General features: G+C 42.1%; 1 protein-coding gene across 8 annotated transcripts in view; it reads right to left on the bottom strand.

Annotated features, from left to right (window-relative positions):
* Positions 1–19427, bottom strand: part of LOC122557922 (kielin/chordin-like protein) — a 334780-nt gene that overhangs the window by 206248 nt on the left and 109105 nt on the right. The gene's annotated exons all lie outside the window — the stretch shown is intronic.

Below are 19427 nucleotides of genomic sequence, written 5' to 3'. Positions count from 1 at the left end.
CAGGTCAGTGTGTCCAAAAGTACACAGCAGCAAGCAAAGGAAGACCAAGAGAAAGATACAAGGGTTCAGCAAATGGCAGAGAAGTATGGACTGAGTGGTTGCTCTCAGAAACAAACAATGAAAGTGAAGACAAGCAAAGAACAGGAGAATCAGACAGGGCAGAACATAAAGCCACAGCAGGCCCCTCTTTCATGCTTTTAAATTGCCCAATTACAATATACAAGAAATAAACCACACAGCATTAAGTATCATTTATATGGAATCCACTACAAACAAACCCTGTTCAACTGAAAGATTAACAAATCTGTGGGAGAAAATCTATTCAGCTTGGGAAACAATATTAAAGTCAATAAACCAATGTCTTCTAGTAGAGGAGTTGAACTGAGGAAAGGCCAAAGCCGCTGGTTTCCAAATTGCTTCCTCTATGGAGCCAGAGAGAATACGGAATACGGTGCTCGGTTAATGTTGAAACCACTGCTTCGCCCAACTTACATCAACAATACACAGATTCAACTGTTATTGTAGTGGTAGAGACAGCTCAGAGCTTTCCATGAGTTAGACAGAATAACCTTGACTATCCTCAGACCCAATATGTATGTTTGAAGGTTCAAGCACCGCTAGCAGTGGCTGTTAACCCCGCTCAGTAACTAGGATCAGCACAGCCACCAGTGACAGTGTAGCTTTTCAGAATTCCTTTTCGACTTACCAAACAATAACAGCCAGGATTATAGATTTATCATTTCTGGGGAAGCATCCACCTCTTTATCATCTCAAAGCTATTTTCACACCTTTCCAGGTTTAACAAAGCAAAGTACCTCCAGGAACTTCTGTCTCCTTTTCTGCTTAGCAGAAAAAGAAACTTGTCTCTACTTGAGAATGTGTTGCATCTACTCTCCACAAGCATTCGGAATTCCTCTTTCTGCCTACTTCTGCAATTTTCTCTTATTTACACCTTATTTGCATTCACCTCCAACTCCTCTGCTTATAGCTCTCCTTTGACTGTAGCTCTATGGGTCTACTAGTTACATGGTTTCTGGTATTAACATTCTCCCTCCTGGAACTGCTTCCAAACTAGATTTGCCTGTTTACATGAATTAGTATTTTTGATCATATGAGAAAATTATATAAATCTTGATAAAAATGCTTAACAGCACCTTTCAAATATTCTGAAGAACAACTGCAAATTCCCTCATTTATTGATGGAATTTCAAATTTTGCTTATAGTACGATTTCAGGGTCAAAGGTACAAATTTTTAAAACTCCCAGAGGCATTTCACATGGGTATTACAGAACAAAAATGTGACACTGAGTGACACCAAGAGCCAAAGATTCTAGGAACCATCATAAAGGAGGAATATGAAGTAAGAGAGTAGTAGTGATTCAGTGAAAGGTTTCTCAAGGTCTGTCCTTAGTCAAACAAAGGCACAGCCATCAGTGGTGGACTGATTAAAAGTGAGGATGTTTAATAGCCTGAAATTAGCAATGAGCAAGTCTCCAGAAAGTCTGAGGACTTCAAAAGATCAGAAGAGATGTGCGGGCAAGGAGGTACGAGAGAGGCTTGAACATGGAGAGACCTGAAACAAGGACGAGAACTTTAAAATCAATTTCTTCTTTGAGCCCAGGGCCATTGGATGAAAAATGATCTGGCGCAGGTTGGGACATGAGCAGCAGAATTTGATGTGACCTCAAGTTTATAAGAGTGTTAAATGTGGGAGGTGACCAGGGGTGTACAGATTCCAAATAGATATGTCTGGAGGTAACAAAGTCATGGTTGTGGGTTTCAGCAGATGAAGAATTGAGGCAGGGTTAGAGTGACAGCATGGAGGCGAAGCTCAGAATGATGTGGCTAGGTGCTTGAAAACTCAATTTGGAGCCTAATATATCAGTAAAGTTGCAAGTAGTCCATTCCGTTCCAGCAGACATCATTCAGTCTAGTCACTGATAGAGGAATGTCAGCAGATTAAGGAGATTAATGAGTTGTAGGGTGTTAAGTACACACAGAAGCCCAATTAACCAAACATTTCAAACAACAGTGAAACCATTTGGGGGAAGAGCTTACACCTGTCCCAGAGTACAGCCTTGAGACTCCCTGAAACAGCACTACCAGATGTCAAGCCAGTCATTCACGAGTAAGGGAGATGAAAAACTGCAAGAACATAAACAGTTTATTTAATGCGAACATGCTATTTGGTCCAAAAAACACATGTTGCCGATTGTCACCAGCCCCAGTGAACTATCTGCATTCTTTCCAAAATCTTCTCTCATTCCAATCATTCTCATTCTTCAAATCCATTTATATCCTCGGTCTCAGTGGACATCTTATTTCATCATTTGATCGTGAGCTGAACGTGTTGTTCTGCTCAACATCCCCTTCTATTCTTAACTTCTTCATCCGTGATTTTGGAATAATTCACCATATACCATTCCCTTCCACAGAAGCTGCGTAACCTCATTAAGACTTTCCATCCCTCCCTCTGCTAAATTTACCATTGTTCACTGCAGCTAAGTGAGATGCTACATTCTGGCAGATTAATCCACTGAAACCCATAGATCCCATTTATGAACTACACCCTCTCAGTGACACAATCCCTCAATCAGTAGGCAATGGATTCTTTGCAGAGGGTGGTGCTTGCATGGAATGAGCTGCCAGAGGAAGTGGTGGAGGCTGGTACAATTACAACATTTAAAAGGCATCTGGATGGGTACATGAATAGGAAGGGTTTTGAGGGATATGGGCCAAGTGCTGGCAACTGAAACTAGATCAGTTTAGGATATCTGGTCAGCATGGATGGAATGGTCTGTTTCTGTGCTGTACAACTCTATAAATTTAAATGTATAAATTTAGAAATAGTTTTCTGGTGACAAAGGGAATTAAATGCTTTGGGGTTTGTGTGTAAAAATGAGGTTGAGGGAGAAGATTAGCCCTGATCTTAGTGAATGGAGCAGCAAGCACATAGGCCCAAATGACTCCAGCTCCTGTTTCTCATGTTCTCATGCAAATGTCTTCAGAGCACTGGCTGCAGACCCAAAACAGAAGAGTGTTCTGCCCTCATATAACAGCGCCTCCTTATGGTCAGGATTGGATTGTCTCTTTCTGCGATCAGATAACCTATCTGAGGGAATGGAAACTCTTGCCCCCACTCCAGGATGATGAATCGGATGTTTCTGGTGCTCCTGACCTCTCGTACTAGGCCAATGTCTGTGCACGGAATTTGTCAAGGGCATAAAGCATGTGCAAGAGAATTACAACTCCTGTGTGGAAAACCCGACTTCCAGGATTTTCAACTAATGCTGCTTTTCTAACTAGAAAGTGTAAGAACAGAAAAACATAAGATATAAGCCTGAACTACCACCCAGTAAAATCATGGCTGATCTGATCTTGGCCTGAACGCTTTCTTCCCTCAGGGAATTTCCTCTTGACTCCACTGCACTTCAAAAGATCTGTCTAGCTCAGCACTGAATACATTAAATAACTCGCCATCAACAGCTCTCTTGGGAGACTACTCTGGAGATTCACAAAGTTAAAATACACACAACACCAGGTTATAGTTCAACAGGTTTATTTGGAAGGATTAGCTTTTGGAGCACTACTCCTTCCCTAATGAAGGAGCGGCGCTCCGAAAGCTAGTGCTTCCAAATAAACCTGTTGGACTATAACCTGGTGTTGTGTGATTTTTAAGTTTGTACATCCCAGTCCAATACTGGCATCTCCAAAGCTGGAGATTCACGATTTCTTAGGAAAATGAAGAGGCATTTCTTCTGTAAGTGGGAACTACGTACCCACAAACCCCAGCTCTTGCAGAATTCTAGATTCCCTCAACAAGGATAACATTCTCTCAGGAGTTACTTCACCACGCATTTGTAAGCACAGGTTCCAATTCCAACAAGAGAAAATCCGATCATCTCTCTTTAACATTCAATGACATTACCGTCACTGAAGCCCCCCAAAATCAAGTTCCAGGCAGCTACCACTGAAGAGACTCAACAACATTCAGGACAAAATAGTCCCCTAGTGCAGCACTCAACCATTGGTGTACAGTGGCAGCAAGGTTTAAGAAAAAGTAAGATCCATTTAGAAAGAAAGCGTCGATGAAAAAATGCCATTCATGGCTAACCAAGAAGTTTAAGAATTGTATCAAATTGAAATAAATGTTGTGAAGATAGCAGAAAGGAAAGGAAATCTGCCACCCTTACCTGGTCTGGTCTCATGTGACTCCAGACCCACAGCACCAAGATTGATGTTTAACTGGTCTTTGGGCTATTAGAGGTAGAGAATAAATGCTGACATAGGCACATCCATTGAACAAAAACAAAATTATGCCTGCCTTTGTCATGTCCAGCCTACATTCCCTGTATTGCACTGACACTGAAATACATGTATCACTGTGCAAGCATGATGCTGAGGTAGACAACATCAAACCTATCATGTGGGATGACGAATCTCCCATTAGGATCATTTCTCATGGCATACCACACGCGTTCGTGAACAGGAGTAAGGCTATCAGTTTGGTCCTGAAATGTACCCATTCTCTCTCAGTTTAGGTAAAATATTCCCCCCAAATGTTTGACCAAAGGTGTAGCTGGCTTTTTCATGCTATACTAAGCAGCAATATGAGTCTATCACACAAATGAATAATGTGATATATGCCTTTCAGTGCTTCTGTGATGCCAGATATTTAGGTTGTATGTCTCATAGACCCGGGGATTCCCTTAGTACATAAACAGTATTACCCTTCTGCTGTTCACAATAATCAAGGTTCTGTCCTTACCCAACTGAATCTCTCTTGCAAGCTCACAACACTGTCCGACATAATTCCATGATTGGACATATTTGCTAAATAGCCCTTGGTGGATCAAGAATGATGCTGACCAACAATTCAGGCTGGTCAGCTGGGCTCCCAGTGTGGTGCACTTGCATGAACTGGAAGCTACACATATTAATAGCAGGGTCCTGTTCTTTGCTGACAGAAAAAAAATATTGTATACACACTGGCCTGTTTTGATACAGCAGAATAGATGGGAGTCATTTTCTGGTTCATTTTCATGGACCTGGTTTAAAATTTAAACAGATCTTCAACTGATGTATTCTTCATAGAAATGCCTCGACCAAGCAAAGTCCACTTACCAACCTATCAGCATTCTCCTCTCATACAGTTGTAATCTTCGTAATTTCAAGATTAAAAAATCCTTGGCACAATATGTATTTTTTCAGTATTATCTCACTATTTCTTGATTTACACTCTGATCTACAGTGTAATTGCTGTTAGGGAACACATCCCATCAGAGACTTGTATCCCTTGGTAGTACTCATTGTCTCTGAAACAATTACACGCTTTGATCTTCTGAGCCCTGACCATTTCTCACTATTATGCTGATCTCATCCTTTATCAAAAGAGCAATCCCACTGCATTTTCTCTTATACCTATCCTTTAGAAATGTCAATCATCCCATAAACTTAACCATTCAACTTGCAACCATGTCTCAGTTAAGGCTATCATATTAGATCCATTGATTTCTACTCATGCCATCAATTCTCTCCAACATGAGATAATCCAACCACCAGCCCTCTATCATTGAATCCACCACTAATGACATTCTGGCAGGCACAATTGACTAGACCCTGAACTGGACTAAGTATATAAATACTCTGGCTGAAAGAGTAGGTCAGAGATTGGGAATTCTGCAGTGAGTAACTCACCTCATCATTCTTCAAATTTGCCTACCATTTACAAAGCAGAAGTTAGGAGCTTGTTGGAAATCTCAACATTTGTTAGAATGAGTATCGCTATAAAGTCAAGAAGCTCAACACCATCCAAGCAGTGTGCTCAACTGGTACCCCCATCTAATATCTTCAACTTTCACTCCCTCCACCATCAATTCATAGTTGCACTGCATTTACAAGATGGGCAATAAATACTGGACAAGCCAGCAACACCAACAGTGAATGAATGAGAAAATTCATCCATCTCTGACCTGTCTTTCAGACGCTAAGATGAATTATTCAGTTTGATTGCCTAAAGAAATATTCAGAACACAGATCTGTTCGGGATTTCTACTCACTGGGAGCTACATTCACAAGGATTTAGAAGGATGACTGAGATGTATAAAACTCTAACAAGATTAGACGCAGGGAGCACATTTCCCCTGGTTGTCAGTTTAGAACTGGGGTTACAGCCTCAGGATACAGGGTTGATCATAAAGGACTGAGATGAGGAAACATCTGTTCACTGGAAGGGTAGTGTGTCTATGGAATGCTTTACCACTGAAGGCAGTGGAGGCCAAGTCACTGAATATATTCAAGACATCAAAAGTTATCAGAAAAGAAAGGAGGAATACAGCATTGAGATAGCGGATCAGCCATAATTATTTTGAGTGGAGGAGCAGGTTCAAAAGGCTGAAAGGCCTATTCCTGCTCCTCGCTTCTACCTTTCCATAAATATCGTAAATCAAGAGGTAATTCATAGAATCTGAGAATCCCTACAGTGTGAAAGCAGGACATTCAGCCCATCAAGTTCACAGCAATGCATCCCACTCAGACCCACCTCCCTACCCTATCCCTGTAATCCTGCATTTCCCATGACTAATCCACATAGCCTGCATATTCCTGGACACTATGGGCAATTTAGCTTGGCCAATCCACACAGCCTGCACATCTTAGGGCTGTGGGTGGAAACCGGAGTACCCAGAGGGAATCCTCGCAAGCACGGGGAGAATGTGCAAACTCCACACAGACATTAGTTCACGGGCGGAACTGAACCTGGGTCCCTGGCACTGCGAGACAGCAGTGCTAACCTCTGCATCACCATGCTGCCCCAAAAGGTGGGAATGTTTATGCCCAATGCCCTAACATTAGACATCTGGGTGCCAATACGGTGGAACTTTCAGGTCCTCATGCTGACATAAGCAGTTTTGTTACACAGTCTTAAATCAGGGGATCAGGAGGTGGTGAGTTACCTTTCCTTTTGGAACAATCACATTTAACCAATCAGTGATGATATTGCGAGTAATTATGAAATATCTGCCTGTAATGAGATGCTGACTTAGAAATGAAAAGTGATGGGTTTTACATTTGATCTTGCCCATGGATAAAAAAAACAGGCAACTATCAAGTCAACTTGCAGGTATGGATGCAGGTTGACAGACAGTGTGATGGCCAAACAGCATCTCAATATTCACTGCACTGTTGAAGAATAGCTGATATTTGTGAGGTTGTTCAACGTTTCCTGGGCCTCCTCCATCACCAAACCCTAACTACCCAATGGCTGAAGGAAGAATGCCTCATTTCCGCTTTGGGACTCTGCAACCACACGGGCTCAATGTGGATTTCACCAGTTTCCTCATTTCCCATACCCCAACATTATCCCAGTCTCAAATCTCCAACTTGGCACCGCAGTCTTGACCTGTCCATCATCTTTCTCACCTACCCGCTTCACCCTCTTCTCCTACCTATCTCCTTCTCCCCCACCTTCATCCAACTACTGCATTCTTAGCTACCTTCCCCCAGCCCTACCTCTGTCCCATTTATCTCTCAGCAACCCCCCAACCCACAAGTCTCATTCCCGATGAAGGGCTTCGATTTTCCTTCTCCTCGGATGGTGCCTGACCTGCTGTGCTTTTCCAGCACCATATTCTCAACTCTGATATCCAGCATCCGCAGAGATCACTTCCTCCTAGTTTCCAGCAATGAGGCCATTTCCCACCAAGAGATGGTATCAGCGGGACGGGGGAAAGAACATGACAAATGCTTTTAAAAGGAATATGGAGCTGAATTCAAAGACCATATTCAACAGCTGAACCTGAGCCTACACGCAAAATTATACCTGCACAGACACAGCATGGCTGAGAATGATGTGGCCTTTGGGGCAACAGCAGTCACAAGAATCAGAAGAATCACAAAGAAGGCAATTTTCTGGTCCAGGACAAATAGTCAGTCATCCCAAGAGGCTGTTTGTATGCACTGAGCCATTCCAATCAAGTTCACAGAATTGAGACTGACTAAGAAAGGTGCAGTACTCTCGTGAAAATTTACCAATTCCCTTTCAAAAGAGGGAAATCACTTGTGCTGGAGAAAAAATAGATTTCTGCTTTGCTAATTTGTTTTTCTCTCCTGGTAGCTCAGATGGGTGTTGACAATTCTCTCATCCTTTCCGACCTGTCACTGGGAGCTGAGGGAGTGGGAACTCTGACTACAAAGGTAAGGTTGTCATAATGGAAATCAATGTCAGGATAGAAATGGACTCAGCCTAGAGATGTTGCCTAGAGACAAGCAACTCAGTGACCAGGATCATGGCTGGATGCTAATCCCAAAGGAACCATAAAGCAGAGAAGGACAGAACTGTCAGGGAGGAGAGGAAAGGGCGGGGTGAAGGGGAAGAAAGTAAAATCCTTAGGCATATGAATATTTTTATAACTTGACAGAAATGACCTAAAAATAATGGGCCAGCTGGTAACATGGTAAACTCACATATAGGTGTGTCAGTTGACTTGGACCAGATCAAACCCCTTCAAAATATATTAAGATAACTTAGACCCTAACTTTTTCTTATTTTAAAGGCAAGTGCCAGGTCATAGAGTCCTACAAACCCTTAGGCACAAACTGGTCCATGCCAACCAAAATGTCTATCCATGCTAACCCCATTTCCCTGCACTTGGCCCATATCCTTCTAAAGCTTTCCTATCCATGTATTTGTCCAAATGCCTTTTAAATGTTGTTAATGTACCCACCCCAACCACTTCCGCTAGCAGCTCAATCCATATGCATACCACGCTCTTTGTAAAAATGCTGCCCCTCAGGTTCCCTTTTGTTCTTTCCCCTCTAACCTTAAACTGATGCCTTCTCATCTTTGATTCTGCAACTCCAGGAAAAAGACTAAGCGCATTCACCCTATCCATGCCTCTCATGATCTTATACACTTCTATAAAGATCTCCTCTCAATGTCCTACGCTCTAAAGAAAAAAATCCTAGCTTGTCTAACCTCTCCCTATAACACAACCAGTGAGTCCTGGCAACATCAGGTGTTGCATTCTGGATGCAATTTGATTGGCCAAACTACCAGTCTTGAAGGAAAACTGATTTACTCACACACTATAATTAAAATACAACAAAAGAAAGAAAAAATTAGAATAACCTAACTCTATTGGAAACTTAACAGAATATAGGAAGGGTTTGGAGGGATATGGGCCGGCTGCTGGCAGGTGGGACTAGATTGGGTTGGGATATCTGGTCGGCATGGACTGGTTGGACCGAAGGGTCTGTTTCCATGCTGTACATCTCTATGACTCTATAACTCTAATAATAGATTATCTAACTACTAAACAGTAACTATTTCAATATAGCAACATCGCATAACCACATCCTAGGCAAAGACAAATTCAGTAAAATAGTTTGCCTCACACGCAATTCTCCAGTCCAAGAGGAAAAATATCAAGAGAAAAGTCAGAGAGAGAATAGCACGGAGAGATGTACTACAGCTTCCAAATCAAGCTTAAGACCCCAACAACTGCTGCTGAAAACCTAAACTTAACACTCCTTGCTCTGGGAAGCTTGACACCATCCATTCAGGCTGCTTCTATTTTTAATTTCTATTTTTCACAGGTTATTTACTCTATTGAATCTAATAGACAACTCAGCACTACTGTCTTAAAACCTCTCTTCAAAAAAGTAAAATCAGGACAAAATACATTTCTTAAAGCCACAGTATTGTCATCCAGTAGTATCATAATAAATAGAGGGCTGAAGGTGTTGTATCTGAATGCCCATAGTATATGAAATAAGGTAAATGAGCTTGTGGCGTAGATTGAAATTGGCAGGTATGATGTGATGGGCATCATGGCTGCAAGGGGATCAGAATTGGAAGCTAAATATCCAAAGATATGCATCCTATTGAAAAGACAGGCAGGTGGGCAGAGGGGGTCAGTTTGCGTTATTAATACAAAATCAAATTGACAGCAATAAATTATGTGTCAGATGATGTAGAATCTGTGTGGGTAGAGTTGAGGAACTGCAAAGACTAAAAAATAACTGTAATGAGAGTTATGTACAGGCCTCTAAATAGTAGTCAGGATGTGGGGCACAAGATACACCTGGAGATAGAAAAGACATTTAAGAAAGGCAAGGTTACAATGATCATGGGGGGTGGGGGGGGGTGTCAATATGCGGCTGGACTGAGAAAATCAGGTTGGTAGTGAATCATATGAAAGGGAATTTGTGGAATGTCTATGATATGGCTTTTTGGAGCAGCTTGTGGTGGACCCCACTAGGGGACAGGCAATTTTGGATGTGCAATGAGGCAGACTCGAAAAGGGAGCTTAAGATGAAAGAACTCTTTGGAGACAGTGACCATAATGTGATAGAACTTAGTTTGCAATTTGAGAGGGAGAAGGTGAAATCAGGTGTAACGGCATTACATTTGAATAGAGACAACGCCAGAGACATGAGGAAAGAGCCAACCAGAATTGTCTGGGAGAGGAGTGTGGAAGGACAGGTGGTTTGTGGAGGTGGGGAGGCTGCGGAAGGATTTAGACAGGTTAGGAGAGTGGGCAAAGAAGTGGCACATGGAATACAACAAGGGTAAGTGTGAGCTTATGTACTTTGGTAAGAAGAATAGAGGCATAGACCATTTTCTAAATGGGGAGAAAATTCAGAAATCTGAAGTGCAAAGGGACTTGGGAGTCCTCGTCCAGCAATCTCTCAAGGAAAAGATGTATGTTGCGTTGGTAGTTAGGCAGCCAAATGCAATGATGGCATTTATTTTGAGAGGACTTGAATATTAAAGCAGGGATACACTTCTGAGGCTTTATAAAACTCTGGTCAGATCACATTTGGAGTACTGTGAGCAATTTTGAGCCCCATACATCAGGAAGGATGTACTGGCCCTGCAGCAGGTCCAGAGGAGGTGCACAAGAATGATCCCAGGAATGAAAGGTTTTACTTATGAGGAACTTTTGAGAACTCTGGATCTAAACTTGATGGAATTTAGAAGGATGAGAGGAGAACTAATTGAAACTTACAGACTACTGAATGGCCTGGACAGAGTAGATGTTGGGAAAAGCAGGAGAGATTAGGACCCGAGGGCACAGCCTTAGAATAAAGTGAAGATGTTTTAGAATGGAGATAAGGAGATACTTCTTCAGCCAGAGAGTGGTGGATTTATGAAATCCATTACCACCAACAGCTGTGGAGTCCAGGTCAGTGAGTATACCTAAGACTGAGATAGATAGGTTCTTGATTGTCAAGGGGACCAAGGGTTATGTGGAAAAATCAGGCGAATGAGGTTGAGAAACTTATCAGCCAAGATTGAATGGCAGAGCAGACTCAATGGACCGAATGGCCTAATTTCAGCTCCTAAGTCTTATAACGATGTTTCAGGTCTAGCAATCCTTAGGCCTGGACAAATGATCTGAAGATGTGTTCAAATCCCACCATGGTAGCTGGAGTAGAACAAAGAAATTTACAGCACAGGAACAGGCCCCTCAGCCCTCCAAGCCTGCGCTGATGCAGATCTTCTATTAAATTCAATTAAATACATCTGCAATTCGAAGCCAATTTCACTAATAAGGCCTATGAAATACCAGATTGACATAAAAATCCATTTGTGTCATGGTCAGATTGGCCTACATGAAATTGAAAACGCACAGCACTGTGGTTTCCTCTCGATTACCATCTGAAATGGCTGAGCAAGCAACTTAGTTGTGTTAAAGAAGGTGAATCAACAGCCCCCAGTCAAAGGGAATTAAAGAGACAATACATGCTGGTTTTCTCAATGATGGTCACATCTAGTGAATGAAGCTAAAAGATCCTAGCCACTGGAATAGCTGGACACTCACTCTCAGCTTCTGAACCTGCAAGGGGATTAGGGAGTGCACACAGAACCACCAACAGAGAAATCAAGACAGCAAGTAAAGCAGCAGAGAACAATGATGGGCACACAGACAACTAATAGATCTGCATAGAACTCTGGAGAGCTAATGGGCAGCTGGTGAAACAACAGGGAACTGGGGAAACCAAAATTCAACAACTGAACTACCAAAGATGGAGAGTTAGTCAGCAGGTAGCATCTCAATGCCGGGTGCACCAATAGTCAGTATTAGGCCTGTATTAAATATAGTTAATCTGTATATACTCATGGATCACACATGGAGTGCGGCAAACAGAAAATCACATATTGATAGCAAATGGCAATATGATACTGGTAGCTCCAAACAGATATCACAGTTTGCAACAGTGCTGGAGAAGCAAATTCAAGGTTGAAGCGATAATGTTGAGCTCAAAGGTCAGACTAAAAATGTACATCGAGAAGTTTCAAAACTTCTCTTGTAAACTAGAATTTCTTTTTGGCTTGGAAATGGTGTACATTGAAACATACTAAAGGGGCAGATGCCTTTGAAAGGAGGATTCAGAGTTGGATGGCAAGGCTCTTACATCACAGATCATATTCCTTGTTTCAGTCCAATGTACACTGTGCCGCTCTGCATGCAGCATTCCTGCAGCAGACTGTCAGTGTTACCACAGCAGAGAGCTGTCTCAAGCACACGGAAAGAACTGGAATGCAGCTGCGTTGAGCGGCAGGCAACCGCAATACAGAGGCCAAAACTAACTTCATATTGGAGCTGGAATTTCTCATTTGAATCAAATCTATTTTTAGCCATTGTTCATTGAAAAACAGGTGCCTGTTTGGCACGTCTTATTTCACTCTGAGTCCACTTCTATTAATCTATTTCTTTCCAATTTACTGATGATTGCCCTGAGATGACAAGCTTTTCAGGCACAGCCTGAGGGAAAGAGCACCATTCATATGGGATGAATTTTACCATCAATGCCCATATCATTCATCAAATTTCATACTAAATGGTTCTCTTTAGGACACAGAGCATTGTTAGCATCCCTCTTAAAGACTGCCTCATCAGCAGGTCACTCTTACAGCTCCTTTCTTGAATTCTCATTGGGACCCCTTTAGAAAAGGGTGCTCCTTTTAAGCAAAGAAGCCTATATATCCTAGCCTTTGAGTCATCAAGTCATACAGTATGGAAGCAGACTATTCAGTCCAACCAATTCGTGCTAACTATATTCCCACACTAAACTAATTCCACCAGCCTGCCCTTGGCCCATATCCCTCTAAGCATTTCTTATTCATGTACTTATCTAAATGTCTTTTAAACATTGTAACTGGATCCATATCTCTCACCTCCTCTGAATACTTATTCCACACACATACCACTCTCTGTAAAAAGAAAATTGCCCTTCATATCCTTAAAATCTTTCTCCTCTCAGCTTAAAAAATGCCCCTAAGTCCCGAAATTCCCCATCCTAGAGAAAAGGCATCTGCCATTCAGCTTATTTATGCTCCCCATGATTTTATAACCCTCATCACGTTCACCCCTACCTCCTACACTTCAGTGAAAAAAGCCCCAGCCTTTCCTTATAACTCAAACCCACTATTCTTGGCAACATCCCGGTAATTTTTTCTGAAACTTCTCCGCTACATAATAACCTTACTATAACAGGGAGACCAGAACTGCACACAGTACTCCAGCAGAGGTGATGATGTATAAATTATAAAGCAGTCCTTTTGCTTATGAGCCATCACCAAACAATCTAAACCAATTGATTCACTCATGTGCGTATGGTAACATAATGGTTATCTTATTAGAATTTAGAGGTCTGGACTAAGGATCCAGAGTCAACAAGCCCACTTTGTGCAAGCGGATGACAATAGACAATAGACAATAGGTGCAGGAGTAGGCCATTCTGCCCTTCGAGCCTGCACCACCATTCAATATGATCATGGCTGATCATCCTTAATCAGTATCCTGTTCCTGCCTTATCTCCACAACCCTTGATTCCACTATCCTTGAGAGCTCTATCCAACTCTTTCTTAAATGAATCCAGAGACTGGGCCACCACTGCCCTCTGGGGCAGAGCATTCCAAACAGCCATCACTCTCTGGGTGAAGAAGTTTCTCCTCATCTCTGTCCTAAATGGTCTACCCCGTATTTTTAAACTGTGTCCTCTGGTTCGGGACTCACCCATCAGCGGAAACATGTTTCCTGCCTCCAGAGTGTCCATGGGTTTTGCAGGGGTTAAAATCTTGCCTAATTCTGAGTCCAAATCCCACTGGAGAATTTAAATTCAATTAACTAAATAAGCATGGGATACAAAGTCAGTTTAATTCATGACAATTAGAAAACTAACACATCATTGCAAAGGCCTATCACTAATATCCATTAAGGAAGGGTCTCTGACCATTCTTACCTAGTCTGGCGTACAAGTGGACTCCATAACCAGAGCAATGTGAAAGCCACTCATTTCTGATCAAGGCAGCGGTTCACCACCACCATCTCAGAGACAGCTAGGAACAGGCAATAATAAAGGTTGGCCTTGCCAATGACACTCACATCACATAAATGAATAAGTCAAAGCAGCAGTACTAAACCAGAGCTTTCACTCATACACCAACATTCAAACAATCTACTCATTCATTCAATAAACCAGTTGTTCATAGATGGACACTAAACTCACCCATTCTAACATATACCAATGCTAAGGCAGATTGTACGTATATAGGGGACATTAAACCAGCTTGTTCATTCCTACACTGGACATTTATCTTTTAAGCACAGTGATTGGTAATAGGACTTTTGCTGTCTAGTTGATGACCAAAATTACTGAGCAAACAAACTATATGGTTCAAAAGCAGATGGCTGGTTACTGTCGGAACACAATCTAATGTAGTTGAAAAATGTGGTGCTGGAAAAACACAGCAGGCCAGGCAGCATCCGAGGAGCAGGAGAATCGACGTTTTGGGTATAAGCCCTTCTTCAGGACTGGTGCTTTTCCAGCACCACTCTAATCTAGACTCTGGTCAGGCTAAAGGGTCTGTTTATGTGCTGTATGACTCTATAATACTGTTTATCAACAGGCCTGCTATTCTTCCACAGGTAAAATAGTGTCAGCACATTCAGCCTTCTAAATTTGGCAAACTGTGAAGGTGAAATGCCTTCAGGAGAAAGAAGACAGAAGAGGTAGGAGGCAAGGAGGGTGCAAGTTAAATAAAAATGATGTTTGAAATCTGAGCACATCACTATTTAAAATCGGATTTTTTAAAAACTATTTCCTCTATTAAAAATTTATTTATTTACCAGTACACGATCCATCACCAGGTATGATCCTTTCAGTTATATCCTGTTATTTATCCCTCACATAGAAGTTATTTTTGTCTGTAATAACATGATGGTTAAATGTGTCCTTGGTGTGATTTGATCCTTATAGAAACAGCAGGTCCGTTGAGATGACCTCAGTGAGGAAGCAGTAAACGAAAAAGGCTACAATGTCCACAGCTAGGAAAGGACAACAATCTGCTCAGGTACCAGATCATTTTCCACGGCACATTTTGGAAAGTATAATTAAGAATGCAGACAAGACAAGGTAATTATTCAAGACAGAGTTACATGTTTGATTGCTAAGGGTTAGAGGGATCAGGTAGGAAAGTTCAGAGGAGACCAAAGCCGGATCAGCCATGATCTTATTGAACAAAGGAGCAGAGCCGGTCTGCATCCTTAGCTTGCTCCCAAGCTGGGAGTGTGACTGTGATGGTGCTACTCACAATGACAGCTCTGAATAACATTGTGGTTTAAGAGGTTAGTTATGCAGCCAGATTGCATTAAAATGGCTTGCACTCCCTCTGACTTATAAGACAGCAAGTTGACCTGATCCAAGTGTTTAAAATGTTGGCTTCAGCCACAGTCCAACTCTATACCCTGGCTACCAATTCATCCCACTCCCTACAACTGTCTGAGACTAAACTGGATTGCTCACAATATTTCAAGTGCATCGACACCATTACTAATTTTGCACTTGCCTCAGCTCATCTGCTACTGAAACCCTCACTCATGCCCTTGTTACTTCCCTGACTTGATGACATTAACATGACCCTGGGTCATCCCCCACTTTTTACCCTCAGTCAATTGGAGGTCATCCAAAGGTTTGCTATCAGGTTCTCACATCATTATTAAGTTTTTTTAAAATTCATTCACAAGACATAGGCATCACTAACTGGTCACAGCATTTATTGCCCATCCCTTGTTGTGAGGGTACTGGCGAGCTACCTTCTTGCACCACTCCAGTCCATTTCATTAGGTAGATCCACACCGCCTTTATGGAGAGAGTTCCCAGATTTGGACCCAGTGACACTGAAGGAACAGCTGTGGGCAACTTTAAGGTAGCAGTTCCCCATGGAGATAACTTGAAGGTGGCAGTGTTCCCATTTATCTGCTACCCTTGTCCTTCTAGACAGTAGTGATCATGGCTTCAGAAAGGGCAGTCAAAGATGGATTTTTGCAATGCATCGTGCACACAGTTCACACTGCTGTGACTGATTCTTGGTGGTGGAGGAATTGTGAGCATTTGCAGTATTTTCTGCTTTTATTTCAGATTTCCAGCAACCATAATATTTTGCTTTTTGCATTTTAGAGATAAGCACAAACCTGTCAAGGTCTATGATCAGGAACTTACAAACCCTGGCATTTCTTTTTAAATAAGCAGCTGCCTGATTGACTGACCACAGTTCTGTTGCTATAATCATTGGTGCAAGTTGATACCATATCTCATTGCAATGGGTGGCTCTCCAGGAATGTTTTTCATTCTTTCTTTTAAACAGCATAACTGAAATATTCTTCCCCCTTTGCAACAACTCTTGTCAGAGTCAATTCTTGCTGAATACAATTCGATGTGATTTCCAGCACTTCAATGAGTGTAGCTCGTAAACCTGAAACGTAAATGGGGTGTGGATGGCGTAATTGTATTACCGAAAAACTATTAATCCAGAGGCCCAGATAGTGTACTGTGGACCTGGGTTTGAATCTCACTTTGATTGAATTTGTGTTTAATAAATTCTGGAATTAAAAGCTGGTCTAATGAAGACCATAAAACCACTGTTTATTGTCAGAAAATCCCATCTGGTCCACTAACATCCTTTAGGAAGAAAATTGCTGTCCTTACCTGGTCAAACCTACATGTGACTCCAGACCCACGGCAATGTGGTTAGATTCTTAAGCACCCTCCAGGCAATTAGGGACGGGCAATAAATCCTGGCCTAGCCAGCAATGCCCAGACCCTAAAACAAACAAAAGGAAATTCTGCTTCCCTCCATCGATTTTGAGTGATTCCAGTATTTTCTGTTTTTATTTCCACGGTTATCTTTGTTCAACCCTGGTAAGTGCTGAAAATGTGTTGCTGGAAAAGCGCAGCAGGTCAGGCAGCATCCAAGGAGCAGGAGAATCGACGTTTCGGGCATGAGCCCTTCTTCAGGAATGAAGAAGGGCTCATGCCCGAAACGTCGATTCTCCAGCTCCTTGGATGCTGCCTGACCTGCTGCGCTTTTCCAGCAACACATTTTCAGCTCTGAGTTCCAGCATCTGCAGTCCTCACTTTCAACCCTGGTAAGTTCCAAGCACAATCTGCAAATAAGTCTGCTGAGAACAAAACGGTCTGGTGCCAGAAATTGCACGTTGAGGGGTAGAGAAAGTCCCTTCGTCACTGGTTTAAGCACCCATTCCCTGCATCACTGATGTGTCCTGTTCTCTGTTTGGCAGAGTCATCATGGCTTCTAAAATAATCCCTCCCAAAACTGTAAGCAGTTCCACCTAGAAAGTCAGGGTTAACATCTACAAAGCGAAAACACTCTTAATGTTCCTTCTACATCCCAGCTGTTCCGATTTGATTCATTACTGTCATGTGTGCCGAGGTACAGTGAAAAGTGTTGCCTTACATGCCTTACAGGCAGATCGTATGATACAAGTGCATCATTTTGGCAGAATCATCAGCATCATGAAGACTGGAAATGATGAAGCAGAAGGTACCAGTACCAATGCCTCAAAGGCTATTAGGAAGGAGCAACTATTCCAACCTGACCAGTGCTACCCAGATCCCAAAATTGAATTTCAAAAAGTATCATAATTAATCATCAGATTACTCATGGAATTACTTCTTCTAGAACTAGACAATTGATGCACTTAGAATCCCTATAGTGTAGAACTAGACCCTATGGCCCAATAAGTCCACACCAACCTTTGAAGAGTAGCCTAACCAGACCCATTCCCCTACCCTATTACTCTACATTTACCTCCGCATTAATACATCCAACCTACACATCCCTGAACACTAGGGACTATTTAGCATGGCCAATTCATGTAATCTGCACAACATTGAATTGTGAAAGGAAACTGGAGCACCCAGAGGAAACCCATTCAGACACGAGGAGAATGTACAAACTCCAAACAGACAGTTGCCGGAGGCTGGAATCGAACCTGGGTGCCCGGTGCTGTGAGGCAACAGTGCTAACCACTGAGCAACCATGCTGCCCATGCAAAGAGGTAAAACAACTTTAATGGAAAGTTTAAGATATGTAAATAGGTCAGCAGGTTTAAGAAAGAAAATCAATTTCTGCCCCAGGATTTCAACTTAAAAATAATTTACTGGATATCACAAAATATAATTTTCACAATGACTCCTCAGCACTTCCCAAGTGGAAATGAGATAATTAAAAATAGGAGGTTTATGGGGGTGTTACTTTCATCCAGCTTTTCCATTGGGCTCAGTAAGTTCAACAGGAAGTGCTGAATAATTGATTGCATCTTTACTGCACTTAATTCAGCTCCCTCACATTGTCAGCCTTTGTAATTTATCCCAGCTGGCTAGATGTCAGATGTCGCAAATCCAACTTGTTCACACAGTCAAACTCTGTTCCTGCTCTGACATGATTAGTAATGCCCTATTGTTCATATGGCCAGATAGTCACCTCGAAGCACAGACCCATTCTTCACTGTACTTTCTTTTGTTAGCCCTGTTAGCTATCTGGCTACTGTTAGCCCACATACTGAAAGGAACATCTCTGTGCAATTACAGCATAGGCACTACACTCTGTAACTGTCAGACCAAGGAAAGCAAACATTAATTTTGCACTGAGTATATGCTGTGTTGTCATTTGTCACCTGTGAGTATTTTGAATATTACAGCGCTGTTGACAAGGAACCTGTTCACTGCTTGCGAACTTCATTCCTAATAATTTTCCTCAACGATTCCAAAAAGGAGATTGCACACAGACTCATACGGCCTTCTGAACAATGGGACATAATCAACTTCTCTTCGCTCATCAGCTGAATGTCATGACAGGTAGATGAAGGTCGAAAAGTGTGGCACTGGAAAAACACAGCAGGTCCAAGGAGCAGAAGAAACAACATTTCGGGCATAAGCCCTTCATCAGAAATCACACACACATGGACAGCTCATTTTCACAGCTGGCATGAAGCAAAATGAGTGATTAGGTGTCAGCAGAGACAAATGTCTTATATCCTGAATCTATGACCACTAAAGTATCAGGAATGTTTAATGAGGATATTGAAGATTACTGCGCTTTAACCAACAGTATTTC

The sequence above is a fragment of the Chiloscyllium plagiosum genome, unplaced genomic scaffold, assembly GCF_037043375.1.
Source record: "Chiloscyllium plagiosum isolate Xiang-an unplaced genomic scaffold, Cpla_swu_hap1 HiC_scaffold_18, whole genome shotgun sequence".
NCBI lineage: Eukaryota > Metazoa > Chordata > Chondrichthyes > Orectolobiformes > Hemiscylliidae > Chiloscyllium > Chiloscyllium plagiosum.
Note: the sequence above shows the minus strand (reverse complement) of the source record. Positions and strands in the feature narration are given on the sequence as shown.